We start from the raw sequence: 20,418 nt of genomic DNA, 5'->3' as shown, positions 1-20,418 counted from the left end.
GGCAGAACTTAACATTCTCCAGATGCTGCTACTGTATCTGGGTCACAGTCTCTCTGGGGGGGGAGACAGATTTGGTAGAATTCGTTCCTGCATGTCCCAATGGCAAACTCCTCTCTGTTCATACAGTATTTTTCCAGATTCCTCCATTTTTCAGTGACATACCGAGAACCACTGGGCAAATTTATATCTTGCTCTCTGTCAATATTGCTTTTTTTTTTTTTTTGCTGGCCTGAAAACGAACATAGAAGAGGATTATTACCATAGAGATGAGTTTAATCAAATCAGCAGTTAGTAGAAATTAGCCAGAGGAAATGTAACGAGTTGGGAATTAATTAGTAGCATGATGATAATAAGTTTGCCGTCTAATTCCCCTGCAGCGCTGGTTCTCCCCACAGACTCTGCACATGCGCAGACCACCCCCCAACACCTGATCTGGTCAGGTTAGAGGGGGTTGCTCATCTCTTTGTTGTAATTTGGCAGCCCCCTTCCCTGTAAATAAATCCTTGCAGTGGATTCTCTGTTTAACAGTGGACTAATATGTTGTGTTGCTGTGATAGCTCTCAGTGTTACAGCTCTTTTGGTGTTGCGTTTTCTATTAAAACATAAAGATATAGGTCCTGAGTCATTAAGGAAAGTAAGGCAAAAAAGGAGTAAATGTTCTCTGGGACAAACCATGTTAGAATGCAAGGGGTGCAAATCAGTTTATTATTTTGTACATAAGTTAAATACTAGCTTTTTTTTCATCTAACGTACAAATACTCGATAGCTTTATTTTTAAAAGTTGATCTAGGACATGCTCTACCCCAACTATCAATCTGTCCCCACATTTTAAATTTACCTTCCCCTCCAATGTAACATGGTTTTGACCAGGTGCAGAGTTACTCCTTTTTTTATGCTTTGCTCTCCTTAATGACTCAGGCCCATACAATTTATATTTCTGCTCTTTGGATTTAACCACATGTCTATAGCTGGGCACACATGCCGCAAAATACTGACCGTTATTTTCAGCAATTTGTCATATATCACAGTGTGTGTGGCCCTAAGATTGGCCTGATACATATCTCCCAATAGTCCCAGTTTTGGAGGGACTGTCCCGATTTGCGGAACTGGAAATGGGTGCTGCTTGCGGGAAAGTGGTTTGTACTTCATTATAAAGTAGGCATGATCAACAAATTAGGGGCGTTGTTTGGATGATTTAAGGTGGGTAATTTTTTTGTCCCAATTTGCCTGGATAAATGTTGGGAGCTCTGGTTGAAATTGATCCATTTATTATGGTACATTTTGGTAAATGTGGTAGAAAGACCGCTATCTGCACGTGTGTGTGTGTGTGTGTGTGTGTGTGGTCATTTCCAAACACAAAAACAGGCCCCAGGAAACCTGGAATCAATCCGACTGCTTGACCTGTGCTTCGCATGGCCAAATCTCATCTAGTTTGGTCACCTACTTCTATTACCAATTCCTATCAAACAGCCCCTGTGTGGACACTGTATAAAAGTCCAAGCCAATCTATTTTTTTTTTGTTAACGTTGTAAATTTCCCTGTTTGCAGCTATAGTAAATGGAAAAGTGGCAGTTAAGGTTTTTTATGTTTTATTCCTATTTTTTTTAAAGTGACAAGATCAGTCACTGCACAGTTGTGAAGGTTGCACACAGTGACATATGTATGCAGACTAATTTTCATAGATACATTGGGACTAACGGTAGAAAGAGCTTTAATTTGGTAACACAGGGGTTGTTTAGGGGAAGGCGGATATTTCCCACAGAGCAGCAGTGCTCAACCATTTGTGATCTGAGACTCCAAAAGAGATTGTTTATAACAGAATGTATTGCATAACTGACAATCAGGGGACCCTGAAAGCAAATTCTGGGATCCCAGTTGGGGTCCTGACACACAGGTTGTGCATTTCTGTCACTGGTAGAAATATGAGATAGAAAGATAATGTGGAGAAGAATTAAGGAAAACTCCCCTCTGTCTGGATTTTGCTACTGGAAATCTCTACGTTGGATTATTTATTTTGCTAGAATTCAGACTCCTGGGGGAGAGTTACAATTGTAAAACGGAACGGCCACAAAACACTACACAGCGATTTTTTTTTAGTGAAATATCCGCAGAAACTAGCCCGGTTGTATGCATTTGATACAAAGTTTCTAAGCATTTTTTTTATTTGAACAAATAGAGCTACTGGCAATATTTTCCTGCATCTTGGCCCAACTAAAACAAGAAAATAAGTATTATAATTCTCAGCTCTTTTACATCTATCTGACCCAGCCTTTTCTACACCTGCACTGTTACTCCCTTCTCCTTCCCCCATAGCATGTCTTTGTCTATCACAACTAGAGATGCTCAGGCTCGGTTCCCCCGAGAACGGAACACACCTGAACTTAGCATAGCCGAGTACCGAGCCGGCTCAGTACTTTCGTACGCCCTCGGAATTGAAAATGAGGCAAAACATAATCGTTACGTTGGTGGATCTTGGATCTCGCGAGTTTTGAATTCTATAAGTACCGCCCTCCACGGCTATCCAGCGCCATTTCACAGAGGGACACAGAAAGGGTAGCACAGTGGCAGTCTGTAGAGCAGTTGGGCAGCGTCATGGGTAGAATAGAAAGAGGAGGGGTATTAGTGTTCTTCAAAGTCTACAGTGAAATTCAGGAGAGCTCCATTGCTCCATTGCTAATTGTCATTGCTGAAATAGAAAGAATTAATAGGTCGGCAAGCTTGGTCTTCTAAATCTGCAGTCCCATAATGTACTGTGTTATATAGGTAACACACAAAGAGGAGAGCTCCATTTCTCCATTGCTAATTGCCATTGCTGAAATACTAATACTAGGGCTGGCAGGCTTGGTGTAAATCCTCAGTCAAATTGTAGGGTGTTATATAGGTTACACACAAAGAGTAGAGCTCCATTGCTCCATTGTACATCATCATTGCTGAAATACAAATACTAAGGCTGGCAGGCCTGGTGTAAAATCTGCAGTCATATTGGTCTGTGTTATATAGGTAACACACAAAAAGGAGAGCTCCATTGCTAATTGTCATTGCTGAAATAGAAATAATAGTGCTGGCAGGCTTGGTCATCTGAATTTGCAGTCAAAGTGTATGGTGTTATCAAAATGGATTCACAGCAGTAGACAGAAGAGCAGGATCACCAAGCAGCTGCTGGCACCAGTCATGATGATAGTAATCCCTCTACGTCATCTGATAAAGCCTATGGTAAAGTGCATAGTGTTTGAAAGTCAAACTGTAAAAAAACACCTTTCACCTTGGTCAAGAAAAAAAGACCTACAATCCAGGCAAAGTTATCTGCAGAAAAAAAAAATTGCCAACATGTCATTCTACACACGCAGTGGCAAGGAAAGAATGAGGCCTTCGCCTTTCTCTATGTGTGCTAGTTTCTTCTTGTAAGGTCAGTAGTGACCAAGCAAGACCTTGTCATTTGGACTCCAAAAGTGGTGTCCAAATACTTTTACGTGTAAAAGTCAAGCTGGAAAAAAACAGTAAGGCATTAGAGGAAAATGTATGTTCAGATTCAGAAATGACACAAATCCCAGAGGAGAGTATATCCACGAGTGCTATGTGTAATCCTGACCATTCTGATAGTGTACCCATAAAGAAGGCCCCTTTCAGCATTTCTGCAGATGTGTGCCTGAACAAGGAGTGGCACTTTTGTGGCTGAAGTGCTTGGTTTATTAAAGTGTGCATGTCCTTTTTAATATACAACATAAAGGTGGTGGGAGGGCCCAAGGACAATTCCATCTTGCACCACTTCAAATTTCAGCTACCGCTGTGTGCCAATGTTACCTACACGTGCTATATACTGTTGTGTGCTTAGCAAAAATCTTAGACACCCATTGATGATGCAAATGACTCGGCACAACATTTTGACATCTGGTCTTGTCTACTGTAAAAGAACTGACCAGAATTAGAGACACCTCTGCTGTAACTCCACCTGATCCTACTATCAACTATCAACATCCAAAGAATGGTGGAGGATTATTTTTAATTTTTTTGAACGGTATAAAGACATCAGTTTTATTAACAAAGAACAACGTTGCTTGCAGAAGTAATGTAAGCATTGATGTTTAAATAGACGTGTATATGTATTACCTTCCACTTTGCTGCTGTTTCATCAAGTGTTTGTAATGTGCACTTTACTTCAAAGGTACCTAACTATATTATAATTTTGTAGGAATTGGGGCTGAATCGAAGCTCAGTGATGAACTTGCTTTTTGATGGGAATTACAATGTCTCTTTTTAGTGCATTGTCTGGCACCCTGGATTGGTCTGGGTCTGATAAAAGCACGGGGGGGTCAGCGCTCGTCGCCATGTATTAGCTGTAGAATTGCCACAGTTATCCAAGGAACGGGTGAAGCAATCAAATGAACCATAACTGATTTCATGATCCAAGGACAATTCCATCTTGCACCACTTTTCTTTACTGACACTGCTGTGTGGCAATGTTTCCTAGACGTGCTAGTAACTGCCGTGTGTTTGTGTCATTGCTCTGTCGCTTAGCATCCAGCCAGGTCGCTGCAGTCTTTGTCTGAAAGTGTATGAAAATAATATTGTGACCTGTGAGGTGGTCAAAAGTGACTGCAAATGACTTGAAATTAGTGTTATTGAGGTTAATAATAACGTAGGAACAAAACAGAGCAAAATTATGTAATTTTAGCATATATTAGCAATTTTTAAAAAAAAATCCAGATCCAAAACCAAAATACGAAGTTAATCCAGATCCAAAACCAAAACCAGAACACGGGGTCAGTGAACATCTCTAACCACAACAGAGTGTGCTGTAATTACCATCCATCTCCTACATCAGTGTTTCTTGGGATTACAGTGGGAAGTACCAGGAAGTTTGGAGTGTTACACTGGGAGCCAATAGGGGAGCAGCCCAAACTTTCATCACTAACTCCTGACATAACTCTTCCCCCTATCCAGTACTTGCTGCTGTCACTGGAATACTTCTTGTGACACTAATGCATGAGGTTGGTGATCACATCATACACTGACTAATCCCATACTTGCCAACATTTAATCATTTACGTCCGGGAGATGCAAGGGGGACGTGGGCGTGTAGGGGGGGGGGGCGTGGCCTCGAAAATTTGCGTCATTTTAGCCCCGCCCCCGCTGTAAAATGACGCGATTTGAGTCATCACGTCGCGGGGCGGGGCTAAAATGACGCGATTCCCGGTGAATTGCGGCGTTTGAACCAAATTCTGCCCACTTCACTAGGAAGTGGGCAGATCAGGGAGATTGCCATACTCTCCCGGGAGTCTGGGAGACTCTCGCGAAATGCGGGAGTCTCCCGGACATTCCGGGAGAGTTGGCAAGTATGACTAATCCCCATACTCTTAATGTCATTGTACACGATTGCACACTCACAGGCAAGTCATTTCATGGGGGATCTGGGCATCAAGCAAAATAAAGTTTATTTTTTAAATATAACCATGAAGTTAGAAAACTTCATGATACATAAGTGAAAGCAAACTTGTGGTTCATATTATTTCTACTCTGTCTAAAGCGGCAAGTTTTTTAGGTAGCAAAATGAAGGGAATTATATTAAGGAATACAAACTTCATTAATGCAAATTCAATGATGATAATAAGAATAATAATGTTTAGATAGTACAATATTTGTCCTTGAAACTTTACACCCATATACAAATGTTTATGGTAGTTTATATAAGGGATTGGATGAGTGAGGTTTCAGCAGCTGCCACCTCATACAACAGTATAGCTAGGCATACCCGCCTGTACTTTCCTTCAGTTATCAGTCCTGAATGGGGAGATAGACAACCATTAGTAACAATGAGATGTTGGGTGAGACAGAAGGGAAGATGGAGTAAAAGAATTAATCTTCTTGTTCTATTTTTTAAATCAGCTTTTCTGGTTTTATGTTGTTTCCATAGTAATCATGGTAGCAGAATCATATGATGGGAAGACATGACTGACGTAAACCCATTCTCTCACTATAGGGCAACCTTCAAATCTTATATCACATTCATACACGGAGTTTAGCAGGCTGCAGTGAGGGCTGTAAGTTAGTATTTTATACTATTGATGTCAATCTGCAAACAATCATTATTTTTATCAGTAGTGTGATGTCACAGCCTCTGGAACGGGATGTTATTATATATGAAGTGTGTCTTTGCACAAATATACCAAATCTGACTCTGTACATCACTTTGTATTAAGAACCGTCACTGTAGGCTTTGTAGTAATCTAGTAAATATGAAGAAGCTGTCTCGCCTTTCACATGTAACATAGCACTTGAGATGATCACCAAGATGAATCGTCTTGGAGGGTAGGTTACTGGCAACTCATTAGGGGCTTTCTGCATACTACCATGTTGAAGCCAAAACGTAACTCTTGCCAACAGCTATTGTGGGGTGATTAGGCAGCTATGTGTTTCATATAAAGTGCTGCTTGAAGCCTCTCTTAAATTTCTCCTTAAGGTATCTTGTGGTCGGCAAATCACCAATTACCACACAAACAATGAAAACTTTCCAGTAGCTACCTTGATGAATGAATGTTTACTTACAAAGTATCGTTAGTCTTCTTTGGGGCCTATTAGAGTAGTAAAAGCATATCAACTATAAAGGCCTTTTCTAATGAGAAACACAATCTACATCTTATGGGCAGTCCTTGATCTCTATCATAGAGCAACTGGATCTGCACCCTCCAGGTGCCAACCAGACTACTCTCCACAAGATCTGCGCCCTTCAGGTGCCAACCAGACTACTCTCCACAATGTCTGCACCCTCCAGGTGCCAACCAGACTACTCTCCACAGGATCTGCACCCTCCAGGTGCCAACCAGACTATTCTCCACAAGATCTGCACCCTCCAGGTGCCAACCAGACTACTCTCCACAGGATCTGCACCCCCAGGTGTCAACCAGACTACTCTCCACAGGATCTGCACCCTCCAGGTGACAACCAGACTACTCTCCACTGGATTTGCACCCTCCAGGTGACAACCAGACTACTCTCCACAGGATCTTCACCCTCCAGGTGACAACCAAACCACTTTAAAGTGGTCACTGCTGTAAGTAAGCTGTGTACCCTTATAGCCAATCTAATCAAGGTGGTCACCTTTTACAGGACCAAACCCCTACATACTTACTTGTATATATAGTTTATTTCTCTGTTTGCTGTGAGCAAGGACAAGGGACTTTTACAATGGAAGGGCATCATGGCCCATGTTTAAACTTTGTGAAGAGTTAGTATATACAGTAATTTGTCCCAACCCAGTACTTCTCTAAGGCTATAGATGGCCCTGTTAAAATCATAAGAATTTCCCTGGTAGCTTTAACAGAACGAAACACATAGACAGGGGTCCACCATGCTTCGCACAGCTGTATGCATTTGTCTATGTACTCTGACAAAATACAATCCTATAAGCTGATAGAGAAGCCCCTCCAGGTCTCCTGGACAAAGCCGTAATATTTGCATGTCCCCACACGAGGCTTCCAACGGGATTAATGGGAAATGTAATTAAGAAATGGTAATGGGGCTCTTGCACACTCAGCAGGATGCTCATCAGTATGATAGGAGGCAGACGGGGGGCCACAGATTCATTTTCCTTTTATGTCCCTCTAGCAGACACCAAAATCAGATTCTTACCAGTGGCCACACTTGGGATCTCAGGGGACCTGTGACAGCCAGCACCTGCCTTTACCCCTGTACTGAATTCTCACCAGCAACCATGGGGTGTTAAGAATTCCATCACCTATGTGAGATCCTTATTCCAGCAACAGTCAAGAAACTAACACAAATGAAGATTATTTGTCATTTATTGTTTGATGGTACGTATGTACCGGTAATAAAATACAGGATTGTGACACATGCTCTCTGTGACACTTTCACATCTTACATTTGAGACACAGCAGTTTCCTCTTCAGATGTCTCATTCGGAGGTATTTGTGTTTATGAGTCAAACTCTTAAAAGCATAAGGGGGCACAAGGAGGATTTAAAGGGAAACAACCCTCAAAATTGTGTATAACATATTTAAACATAGCTTGAAGTACACGTTTACACTATGTGCCTCCTGAGATTTTCTGCATCACGTACACCTAGATGCACGTCTAGTCTGTGGGGGCATCTACCAGGAACGCCTGGATAGCGATGAATTAATGAAAACCAAGGCACGTTGCTCTGTATTGATTTGCGCTTTGTAAATGAGCCCCAGTAAGAGCAATTCATTTCATTCAAGTCAGAAAGATAGTCATTGATTTTTCTTATTTTGTTTGTGCATTAATTACATTCTTTCATTTTTCATGCATTTTGTAAGTAAATATGCAGAGAACTCAAATTTAAAAGGTCTAACGGGATAAAATTAAAGTATGGGTAATTTATTAATTATCACAAATGGGTGGTACTGGATCTCTTTATATGAAAATATGACATATAGAAAAATAAATCCAAGTCAAACACTATATATAAGACTGTCTGTCCACTCATCACAAATGTGTAAATGAACATACTCCTGTATTGTTTCAATGTAATTGCCATGAATACATCTACTAATTGCATGAAACTAATCTGGGGCAGTTTTTAATATTCTGTCAATTAACAGAGTAATTAAAAAAAATAACAAATCCACCTTCCCTGCAGGTCTCTAGGAAACAATGCATTCCTAATAAGGAAATGTTCTTCTCTGACATCACGTTAGTGTATAAAGTCTTATCAACGACACAGGAATTTTAATATACTTTAGTATTGAAATGTGACATTGCCGTTAAAAATTATGTTTATTAAACAGAATGCATGTAAACTGTTGTACAACTGTGCACCATGCATATTTTATATGTTTCTGGATTTAAGAAGCCTATTTATCAATAAAACCCTGGCATATCTCTTAAATTTAACAAAAAATGTTGCAATGACAGCTGAGCAATACCCAGTTGCCTGGCAATACTGGGCTATGGTGGTAAGTGTTAACTTACCGTTTCACCGGACCAGTCTTTGTAGGTGTGCGCATGTGTGAGCCAACAGAAACAATTAAAAAATTAACCTTTTTATTTATTTTGCTTGGTATACATCTATGAACACATGGGGATACTTGGTAAACATCTATGGAGACATGGGGACACTTGGTATACATCCATGGATACACGGAGACACTTGGTATACATCTATGGACTTATGGGGATACCTGGTATACATCTATGGATACACAGGGACACTTGGTATACATCTATGAAGACACAGGGACACTTGGTATACATCTATGGAGCCACGGGGATACTTGGTATACATCTATGGAGACACAGGAACACTTGGTATACATCTATGGAGATATGGGGATACCTGGTATACATCTATGGAGACAAGGGGATACTTGGTATACATCTATGGAGACACGGGCATACTTGGTATACTCCTAAGGAGACACGGGTCACTTGGTATACATCTATGGAGATTTGGGGATACCTGGTATACATCTATGGAGACACAGGGATACTTGGTATACATCTATGGAGACACGGGGATACTTGGTATACATCTAAGGAGACACGGGGACACTTAGTATACATCTATGGAGATATGGGAATACCTGGTATACATCTATGGAGACACGGGGAAACTTGGTATACATCTATGGAGACACAGGGATAGTTGATATACATTAAAATGCATAGCGGGGAAGTTTTCCCCAAATAACACATCCTGTGACATAACCTTTTACCAAACCAAATAAAGACACGGACACCAAATTAAAGTTGGAATGAATGACGGTATTTATTATATTTAAACTAATAGGACTGTAAGGCGGACAAGAGCAGGGCAGTCAGGAACGCAAAACCAATAAAGGTGGAAAGGTCAGACCATAGTACCACCAACCCAGGATCATACCTTATCTATTGGCCGGTGCTAAGATCAAGTCCAACGGCAAGACTACGTCCCCTATAAACACCGCCAGTATAAACCATACAAAACTGGCCCAATGGTCCTCCTAACATACGGACCAACCATGGTATGACACCATAACCACAGAGTGGTAGTGACCTATGACAAGATCACCCGAGCACCATATGCACAGTTACCGACTGCACTGTTCATCTACTCTAACCAGATACAACTAAAAAGTAACCCAAGAAATTGCAGGGAGGGCGGGGGGAATTCGGAAGCAGGAAGAACTAAATCCTGTCTGCACTGACTTATAACTGTGTATAAGTCCCAACCTCTTCCTGCTCCCATTGGCTGAAATTCCAGGAAACCACAGATCATAGGTTCTTTGGCAAGTCACTCACCCGCATGATTTTAACTGCGTTTAGTCTAATGGACACACTTCTCTTATGGAGACACGGGGACACTTGGTATAGATCTATGGAGACACGGGGACACTTGCTAGACATCTGTGGAGACACAGTGATACTTGGTATACATCTATGGAGATACGGGGATACTTGGTAAACATTTAAAGAGACACAGAAATATTTGGTGTATAATTATAGACCAAAGGAATAGAAGAAGATTAGTAAACACTGCTGTATATAGAGATGTTCTGTATGGCAGGTTTTCAATAATTTTAGACATATAAGCTAGTGTATACTAAATGCTGACTGTGCAAGTCTTTTAGAAAGACAGACTGAGCACAGGAGAAAGGGCTAAAATACAGCTTCTTACATGAAACATTCAATGCAAGAGAACACAATTGAGTATATTGTTAATCAAAAGACATGAGTAAGTAGATTGCTAACCAGAAAATACTGATAAGTACACTGCACTGTTTTCATGGATGAATAAGTGTGATAAGTGACATCATCCACCAGTTCTTCAGACTATCACAAAATGGCTGCCTCCAAAGCTTGTAGACAATAGGTGCAATTCAATTAAGTAAATTAATAGTGCTGACGGCTGAAGAAATTTGGAATTTGCTATTCTCGGCATCTCCAAGACGAGTTAGTATATCTGTATCCAACATATGCAGCTAAAAACTACAGTAAAAATATTAAAGATTATTAGAATTAACATAGGTTTTTATTACAATAAATTAGATAATTGGGTAGACTAGCTTGGATGTTGTCTGTTGTCAAAAATATTTTTTACAGTAACTAAAATAGTTACACAAGGAGTGACCAACTAGAGGCCTGTGTGGATGGGGCTGCTCACCAAGCCTTCTATAAAGATGTTTACAGACTGTAGGGTATGATATCACTTTAATTGTCAGCCATCTTGTTAGTGTGTGTTTGTTACATGAAAACATTAACAAAAACTGAGGTAGACTTTCCATAAAATGATATGGTAATATATATCTGAAACTCTTTACAGTATATAAATATGTTTATGATTTTTGGAGCATACTAGTGGTGAGTGGCACTGTGAAATCAGTGGGTAAATGAAACTGATGATTTCTAAATTAGACCCCGGTTTGTGCAGCGAGAGGGTATGGTACAGTCCATCAGAGTAGGGAAGGAGGATGCCTTGGAGAGATGAACGGTTTGTCTCCCCCCACCCCCACAGCAGGTGTGCCTGGACTGCTCCCAGATTTACCTCTGACTGATTTGTGATGGGCTGTGTGTCAGAGAGCAGACACGATGAATAGTGATTCCTCCCCACTGCTCCACCTCATGAATGTACAATGTATGCTAATATGTCTTCACCAAAGGGCCATACCTCAGCCTTCAGCAGACTGGCTTCACCCCTCAATTGCCAGAGACACTATTAAACTTCCTAGTGCTTGGCTCATAGACAGAGCTGACTGGTTACTCGATTAGATAGCTGTGGTTTGATTAAAGACTGTTTTATATACCATAACCCCTGCTGGCCAACGTAATGCGTTTCTGTCTCTCCAGCAGTAAATGAGTTAAACTGCGCGCACGTGCCTCTTTTGTCAACAGAAAAGTCCATTATGTATGCTGTCCTACTGGGAAAGGCTGATCTGTCACACACTGCTTCTATTTGTCTGTACACACTGCACTGCTGTAAGTGGTCAGTGGTCTAGTGACAAAATCCCCGAAAATATTCCACATGAGGTTTCTAATATTAAACTTATTTGGTCTTTTTACAAATCATTATCTAATTCTAATGTCTAAATCTTCAGATGTGATTTTTTTTGTGTGTGTGTAATGGCTGCAGGTTTTTATCCCTTTATCACATACCTGAGAGTAATTGGTAATGAAGTCCCCTTTTTTCCTAATGTACAAGTTCAGTATATTATTATTATTTAAAGCATGAATACGACTTGTACAAAATAGTGCACATAAAATAATAAAACATTAAATTAAGTACACGGTGGTCCATAAGTGTGGAAACATCCTTTTGAAATGGTAATGAGTAAGGAAATATTAAGGCAGTGTCTACCCACATGATCCGGGTGTACTGGCCACTTACCCTAAAAAGTTTCACACCACTCCCAAATCATATGTGTACACGATGGATTAATATGTCCTTACTCATTTCCATTTTAAAAGGGTGTTTCCACACTTATGGACCATCCCGTATGAAAGTTTATAATAAACAACTAGAATGCAAAGGGGGAATAACCTCAAACGCTTTGATGACCCATATTTTAGGCACTAACCTTAGGTTACGAATCCCTGCCCTAGGTGGTCTATCCTTCCCCATCCTTGTACCACCCTGATGCAAAATAATCACATAAGTTAAGTAGAGTATATATATAACGCCCAAACAACATGAATGAATGTATACTATCTTGCAAACTAGTATTGTTTAAAGAGGTGCTTAGTTATGTCATCAATCATAATTGTTGCTTAGTGACATCATCACTTAAAATGTATTCAGAGATCTTGAATATTCTAAGGAAAAACATTGTAAGAAAACTTACAATAGAGATATATGAAGTCACATCAGAGGCCCATACCCTAAATAAAAACTGGGCCTAACAATCTATGGGCCTGATTCATAAAGGATCTTAAATGAAGAGGATTCTTATTTCAGTCTCCTGGACAAAACCATGTTACATTGCAAGGGGTGCAAATGAGTGTTCTGTTTTGCACATAAGTTAAATACTGACTGTTTTTTCATGTAGCACACAAATACTTGATAGCTTATTTGTACACTGAAATTTAAAGTTGATATTTGTGTGCTACATGAAAAAACAGTCAGTATTTAACTTATGTGCAAAACAGAACACTAGTTTGCACCCCTTGCATTGTAACATGGTTTTGTCCAGGAGACTGAAATAAGAATCCTCTTCATTTAAGATCCTTAATGAATCAGGTCCTATAATGTGACTTTTAGTTTTAATTTGTGGTTGAGAAAAAGTCAATTCTGTGGTGCTATTGATACATACTTAAAACTTTTAACTTGTTTATATATGATTAGTGACTAGCAGTGACCTTTTACTATTTTACTATCTGTCTGAATACTGAAATAGTTATTATAGGGGAAATGTGCTGGAATAAGAAATAATTTACAAGAATTGCATTGGTGTATAACAAAGGCAGAATTTTGTCATCGTTTGAGTGGTCAGCGCCTCTCTCCTCATCAATAATGTGTTGTCTTCCTTCTGTGCTGTGTTCTGAAGAGGTTAAGCAGAGAAGGGGGGAGTAAAAGCAAATTGTTCAAGCAGGCTGTTGGGCGTTGGTTGGGGGCTTTAAAGGAATAACAATAGCTGTACAGGGATAGTGTGATGCTAATCAGCTTCCGTTGCCCCACTGCTGCCCGATCTAGAGGGGACAGCTGGGATCCTTCTCTTTCGCTGTCAGTAAGAGGACATATTGCATGTCGCAGGCAAGGGAACAAATTCAACAGGACAACCTCGCCATCTGTCACCCAGCCAGGCCCTGCGCAGACAAAGGCCCAGGACACATTGTGTGGGGCAGACCACAGCTGACAGCCAGCGCCTCGTGTGTAGGTGCGCGCCTGCAAGTGTTGTGGTTCTCGCTATGGCAGGTGCACGTGTATGCCTGGGTCTCATCTTTACTATTTATACAGGAATCCCTCATTAAAAGTGATATTTGTTCCTTTTACGTCTCTGCAAAGTGAATTAGAAGATTACGCTTATGTCCAGGGAACAGTTGATACCCTTTGGGTGCCAGCTGCAGCAGCATTGTGTTCCTCTAAAGAAAAGTGTTTATGGGCTGTGTCAGAGCTTTACTTAGGGTTTGCGGTGCTCTAGGTCATCATGAGTGTGTCTAGCATGTGCACCCCACATTTAGCTGCCCACAGGACTGTGTTTACAGTGGTCACTGACCTAGGAATTGAACATACCCCGTATTACTGCATCACGCATACTTATACCTCCTCTATCCAAGACTCTTTTCTCCATTATTTTTTATGTTATAAAAATAGGTGATTGGTAAAGACAAATTAGTAGAAAAAGAAAATGAAAAAGAAGGTGAATATTGTTCACATAAAAAATCAATGTCTGTGCTGCTCCCAATCAGTCCTGCCCTGGGCACAAGCCTAGTTTCCCTATGTGCTAAATATGGCTTTGGCTGCCCAACAACTCCTCATCCATGACTGGGACTGGCATGTAGACTAAATAGGGAGAACAAGTAAAAGGATGTAACATTACACCATGTGTCTGCTGCCACCCGAAATAGCACAGCTCTCGGCTGGGCCTATTAGCCTTGGTATACACAAGGAGTCATGCAGGTTTGCCAACCAGCACCAATTAAAAATGGAGGTGTGATTAATTGTCTACAGTGTAAAACCAGTCAATCAATAAATATTTATGTATTGTACAGAATAAGAATTACATCCAGCATATGAGACAAGAGAAGAAGTACTGTGCAGTTGTGCCGACATACAGAATAAGGACAGATATTAAGAATGGCATCCCTCATACAGAACAGAGAATAGGTACTGCGGATTTGTCCCCAAATACGGAATAAAATAGATACTGAGAATGACATCATTTTGTCAATAACAAAACAAGCGAAGAGGCGGAAGAGGTGCTGTGCTGTTGTCTCTAGAGAACAACAGGAATTAAGAATTATGTCCAGCATACAGTACAAGGGAATGCATGTATTGTGAACTTGTCTCTAAATAGAGAGTAAAAACAGATACTGAGAATTACATCCAGCATAGAGAACTAGAAAAGTGGAACTGTGGAGTTGTCCCTTTATACAAAAAGTAGGTACTGAGAATTACACCCATCACAGAGAACTAGAAAAGTGGTACTGTGGAGTTGTCCCTAGATACATACACAGACACTGAGGATTACATTCGGCATACTGAACTACAGAAGTGGTGCTGAGCAGGTACAAATCTTTAAAAACCTAGACACATCCCTGGAAATTGGGATAGTTGTCAGCTAAGCTACATGAAGATTGTATCACCTTACATGATCACTTCTTAAAAATGATACTGATTGTTACAGTTTTAACTTATGAATAACAACAAAAACTTTATACCTGTTTGTTAGAAAACTTTCCACAATCCAAATCGGAATTTGGTTACAATTTCCTGCTTGTAGCTCATTTGTTATTTTGTAACATTAAAGGACATGTGCAGTAACAAATAATGGTTTTACTTACTAGCTTCCTCCTGCAGTTGTGGAACTGTCCCTTGCCAGGGAGTACAGCCCGCAGTCCTGGTGCGCTCATCCCCCATATTGCTGCAATGTATTCTCTCCCACAATGCAGGAGTTATGAAAAACAGGTCTGCTTTAATATCTGCTTTTTACACAGAGGTGAGGCTCCTGTGTAACAAACGTAACACAGTGCAGTTTGCACCCGTTCTTCCCACTATTGTCAATGCCTGGAGAGGATCTGCTGCAGTGGTTGTTGGGTTGCATTTCCAGAACTGATAAGATCTCTGGCATGGAAGCCACCATTCTGATACCTGGGGAGATGATTGTTGGTGAGTGAAAATTAATTTGTCACTGGACATATCTTTTAACATCCCAGAGAGGCCTAACTCCTCCACTGAGACAATGCCCAAATCTCCAGAACATGAATTTATTTATAACTTTTTCTGTGACCCAACTGAATAGTGATATAAATGGTTCTAAGTGAATTGATAAGTTGCAATCCCATGAATATTAGCTTAGTTAAAAAAAATGACTGCCTCTATGGTGTGTAGGCCAACATGATAAAGGTGAAGCGGATGCACAATCTGTGGGCTGGAATATCAAATGGGTTCCTAGAATCTGTTTTTGGGGTCCCTGGCTGTAACTGCCTTTTTTGAGGCCATGGGGCAATGGGACAGTGACAGCTGGGCTCATAACTGCAGTAGAGGATAGAACATTCTAAACACCAACGCTGATAGGGATCAGATGTTGATGGTTTACTAGCTGTCTATTCAATATCCTGAACCCAATAGCTTGCAATCCACAAGTATGAAGCAGTTAACTAAGGGTAAGAAAAATTGGTGTCTACAACTGAATGGTATTTGAAGTGATAACACAAGCTTCACCTATTAAATTAATTGAGGACTTCAGGTTCTGCTTGTCTACAATGGTCTCCTATTCACAGTACATCCAGAATCACCTGGTTATTTGTATCGTCACAGGGAGGCTTACTTAAGCCTCCGTGTTGCGAATTTACACACCCACGTTCAGATTCACTGGCAGCAGCTGGCACATTTTCAGTCTCTCTCTCCCTCTTTTTTATTTATGACCTCCCAATTGTTTGAGGGGCAAAGGTCTGATCAAGAAAGCAACCTCCCCTGCAGCTTGCTTCTACAGAAGCTGAGAAAAGGGGGGAGGGAAGGGGCCAATAACCCCCCCCCCCTCCTCTAATGGCCAGAACAAAACAAAAGATCTTATGCTGCATAAGGACACAAAGCAAAGTGGGTCTTTATCCTTTAGATCCCTTTAGTTGAGTGCAAGCTCTTAGGCAAGTGAATAAGTTGAAATTGTATCTGAGTGAACCACTTTAACGTCACAGTCTACAACTTCCTGCAATCACAATTATGATGGGTTTATTTCAATAAATCATTTTGGGTCTACCGTTTTGTAGATATTGTCTGTACACATCTAGCACTGACTAATTACTAATTTAGTTACAAGTTGAAGCAAGCGAAAAACACTTTCTGCTTCATTACAGTTATCAGAAAATAATTCCCTAGAATACTTCACTGTAGGGCAGATGATTTATACTGGCCCCCAACATCCCCCAAATTTAACATTATGATAAAATGCTGTAGTCCTCTTATATTTACCTTAACACAGTATAAAGACAGAGCTTCCTACCATGAGCCAAGGTGGAAGGATCCTCCTCTACACTACTTCCAACCAAAATGTATAACAGGTTACAGCAACAGGGCCTAAGTATCAGTGATATAGGGGTGGCACTCGGTATACTAAATATATACTTTTAGTTGTGTTTAGTAATAATTTATTATTTTACATATTAGAAACCCATAAAAAGGGGCTAGAAATTGGCTTAGATGTTTTATTTATTTTATACAGATAGGATGCTGTGGAAGCTAACACCAATGGGGACAGAGGACATGAGTGGCAAATAGTTTTATGCGGGCACAAAAAGTGAAGTATAGACCAATCACTGTGCTGCCTCATGCAGCCACTCTATAAAAGTGTGTCATGGACTTCTTTAATAACTGTCTCCCATAGTGACACATGCTAACAGCAGCTCAAACAGACGTTTTAAGAGGAGTAATAATATTGCATTTTGCATTCCATTCAAAATTACCAATTTCACCTGGGAGGTCCAATTTCTTTCACTGCCGATTTAGTGATAACTGTGAAAAGGATACACATAGTAGAACCACAGAGGCATGTGGGGGTTTCCAAACTGTCTACTAGACACCAAAAATTGTGATCCAAACATATAGTAGCCACCAGAGGTTAGGGTCCAAGTTTATAGTAGCCACCAAAAATTGCAGCTCCGTTTCGCCAGCGCTGTCCTATACAGCAGCCACGACGCTGTCTAAGAAGGGTCTGCGGCAGTGCTGTATACAATACAGCACTGCCGCGGACGCTTCTTTGACAGCGCCGCGGCTGCTGTATAGGACAGTGGCCACTTAGTTAGCGCAGGGGGGGGGTTTCTAGAGACTCAGAAACCCCCCCTGCGTGCACCACTGTACTTGGGGGATATATGTATAGTGGTCAAGACTGGACTGTGCATTGTATAGTGGTCACCAAAATATGCTCTGCATAGTATAATGCTTACAAGAACACTGCCCATCTTGTATAATAAGGGCCAGTATTGTACTTTGGTTACTATAATGCTGTCTGCTAATGTCATAGTTATTGTTCTCTGCATTGTGTACTGGTCATAAGGATAGACTCTTCTTGCACTACTGGTCACATGGGACTTCATTGCGTTTAATATTAGTGCTTTAAAATAACAATGCTTCATTCATTTCTTTGACTGGATAAAGCCATAGACATGCCCCACAAACAACACCCACAATTTCTGTCAATGTCACAAAAAAGTCTCCTAGATTTTCATAATCCCATGTTAACATCTCTGACAGTGGTCAGCTGGCCACCGAAGCCAGGTAGGCCAATATTTCTGTACCACGCTCTAACCCCCTCCTCCCATGCCATAACGCTACATGGTTCAAATCCCTACTGTATTACAGTTGTGTAAAATAAATAGTAAATAAATAGTACAGAACTTTTTGAGTTCGCAATTAAATTCTTATAATCTAATGTTGTATAAACAAAAAATGATTGGCATACAAAATAAAAACATGGATGTAAAAATTGAACAAAATGGTCCCCCTGCCTCTCTGCCGCCCTATGAGAACTTTCCACAAAACCTAGCTTGATCGTCACTTAGTTAAAAAATAGCAATGATCTGCGCTGAATTAAATATTGTTTCTCATGCATGAAATGCTTCTTTCTAAATGAAATGTGCAATTCAAATGTCAATGTTTTCAGTTGCAAAAGTCATTATTGATAGGCATGCAATAGGGTGCTCAAGATTCTGTATGCCCAAAAAATAATCTCAGCAAAATGAAATCCATTAATTAATACATGTTGTACTTTGTAAGTTCTAAAAGTGAGGTCTAAAGTGAACCCATCAGCATTTTAGAGTAGAAAAGGCTACATTGTATCTTGGCTTTGCTATGTTTTATAAAGCTCCACCATACCCCCAAAATACACAAACTCACAAGCAATATGGCAACACATTCAGCATAGTTTTAAACACAAGGCATTAAAGATGCCAAGATATTATCACGTCCTCCTCAGCACGAGCGCCTGTTTCTGAAACACAGAAAGGAACGGATTTTTACCAAAACCTTCCTAGTGATTTAAAAATCTATTTGTTCAGCGTCTCTCTAGCAGTTCTCTCTTATCTCACCAGACCAGCTGCTGGAATATTAACTAGGAGCGGCGCTAACAAGTTGGGCATAATTATCACCCTTTGCATTTTCAGTTTTAGCTGGGGCCAATTTGCAATGAATTTTTCAGCTGTTATAATTAGGTTACTGCTTGCAAGTCACATTCATAGAAATCCCACGTCAACTACGCACTTTTTAACCCTAATTTCTCCATAATCTGGCCATAAGACAGGTGCTGTCAAATAGGGTCTAGAAGCCAGGAAAATGCAGGCAGCAACATCAGAGGAGAACTGGTAAGGAAAGCAATTGCCTAACATGCCACTCAATGTTTTTACAGATTAGGACAGATATTGAGGCAAGTAGGGCGATTTATGATGACAGAATTGCATAGTCACTGGGGGCATTATAGCCAAATTTATTTCCTTACTCTCACCAGACCATACTTTACAAGCAGTCACCCTACAGATTTGTCCGCCAAGCTTAAATAATTATAGCCATGATCACCATTAAGGAGGACATGTTTTCTGGCTTTGAACAAGCTGTTTGTCTATTTTCTTCTTAAAATTGCATTGTATCGTGCTCAATATGTAAAGCATAAAATGATACATGTTCAAAATGATTCCTGTTGTAATAGACCAGCGTATTATTTTTATATGTACAACAATATCTAATTCTAAGTGTCATGGTTACTAAAACATTGTCGCACAGTAGGTAGAATATGGAATGCACAAGTGTGGGGACAGGACTGCAAAGTGTCTTTGATGTGATTCATAATGGGCAGCATGTCGGTATAGTGGTAAGCATTGATGTCATGCGCGTGCTGGTGCCCTGGGTTCACTCCCAACTACTTTTGTTATCTGTTTTTCCCCTGTTAATGTGGGTTTTCTCCAGGACTCTTGCTTAGATTAATTGGCTTCTTGCTAAGTTGGTCATGATGTGTGTTTGTTGGCCTGTTTTACGGAAATTAGATTGTTAGCTCCACTGGGGCAGCGACTGATGTGCATGAGTAGAATCTGGTTTAGATGCCATATATAAATTAAGTATAATTTAACAATAATACATTTACCAGCCAGTCTGTAGATAATATCACAAAGGAAAGACCTAATGGTGACTCGTCTATTCACCACACTGCCTATGGGAGGAAGAGTTTACCAGTCACCATATCTGTAAGTAGACGTGGATTGTAGAATATACAGTATAGTGCAATGCAGAGAGCAAGGCCAGATAGGCAAAGGTGGGAAACCCCA

The sequence above is a fragment of the Mixophyes fleayi genome, chromosome 6 (genome assembly GCF_038048845.1).
Source record: "Mixophyes fleayi isolate aMixFle1 chromosome 6, aMixFle1.hap1, whole genome shotgun sequence".
Taxonomy (NCBI): Eukaryota; Metazoa; Chordata; class Amphibia; order Anura; family Limnodynastidae; genus Mixophyes; species Mixophyes fleayi.
This window is presented reverse-complemented; position numbering follows the sequence as displayed.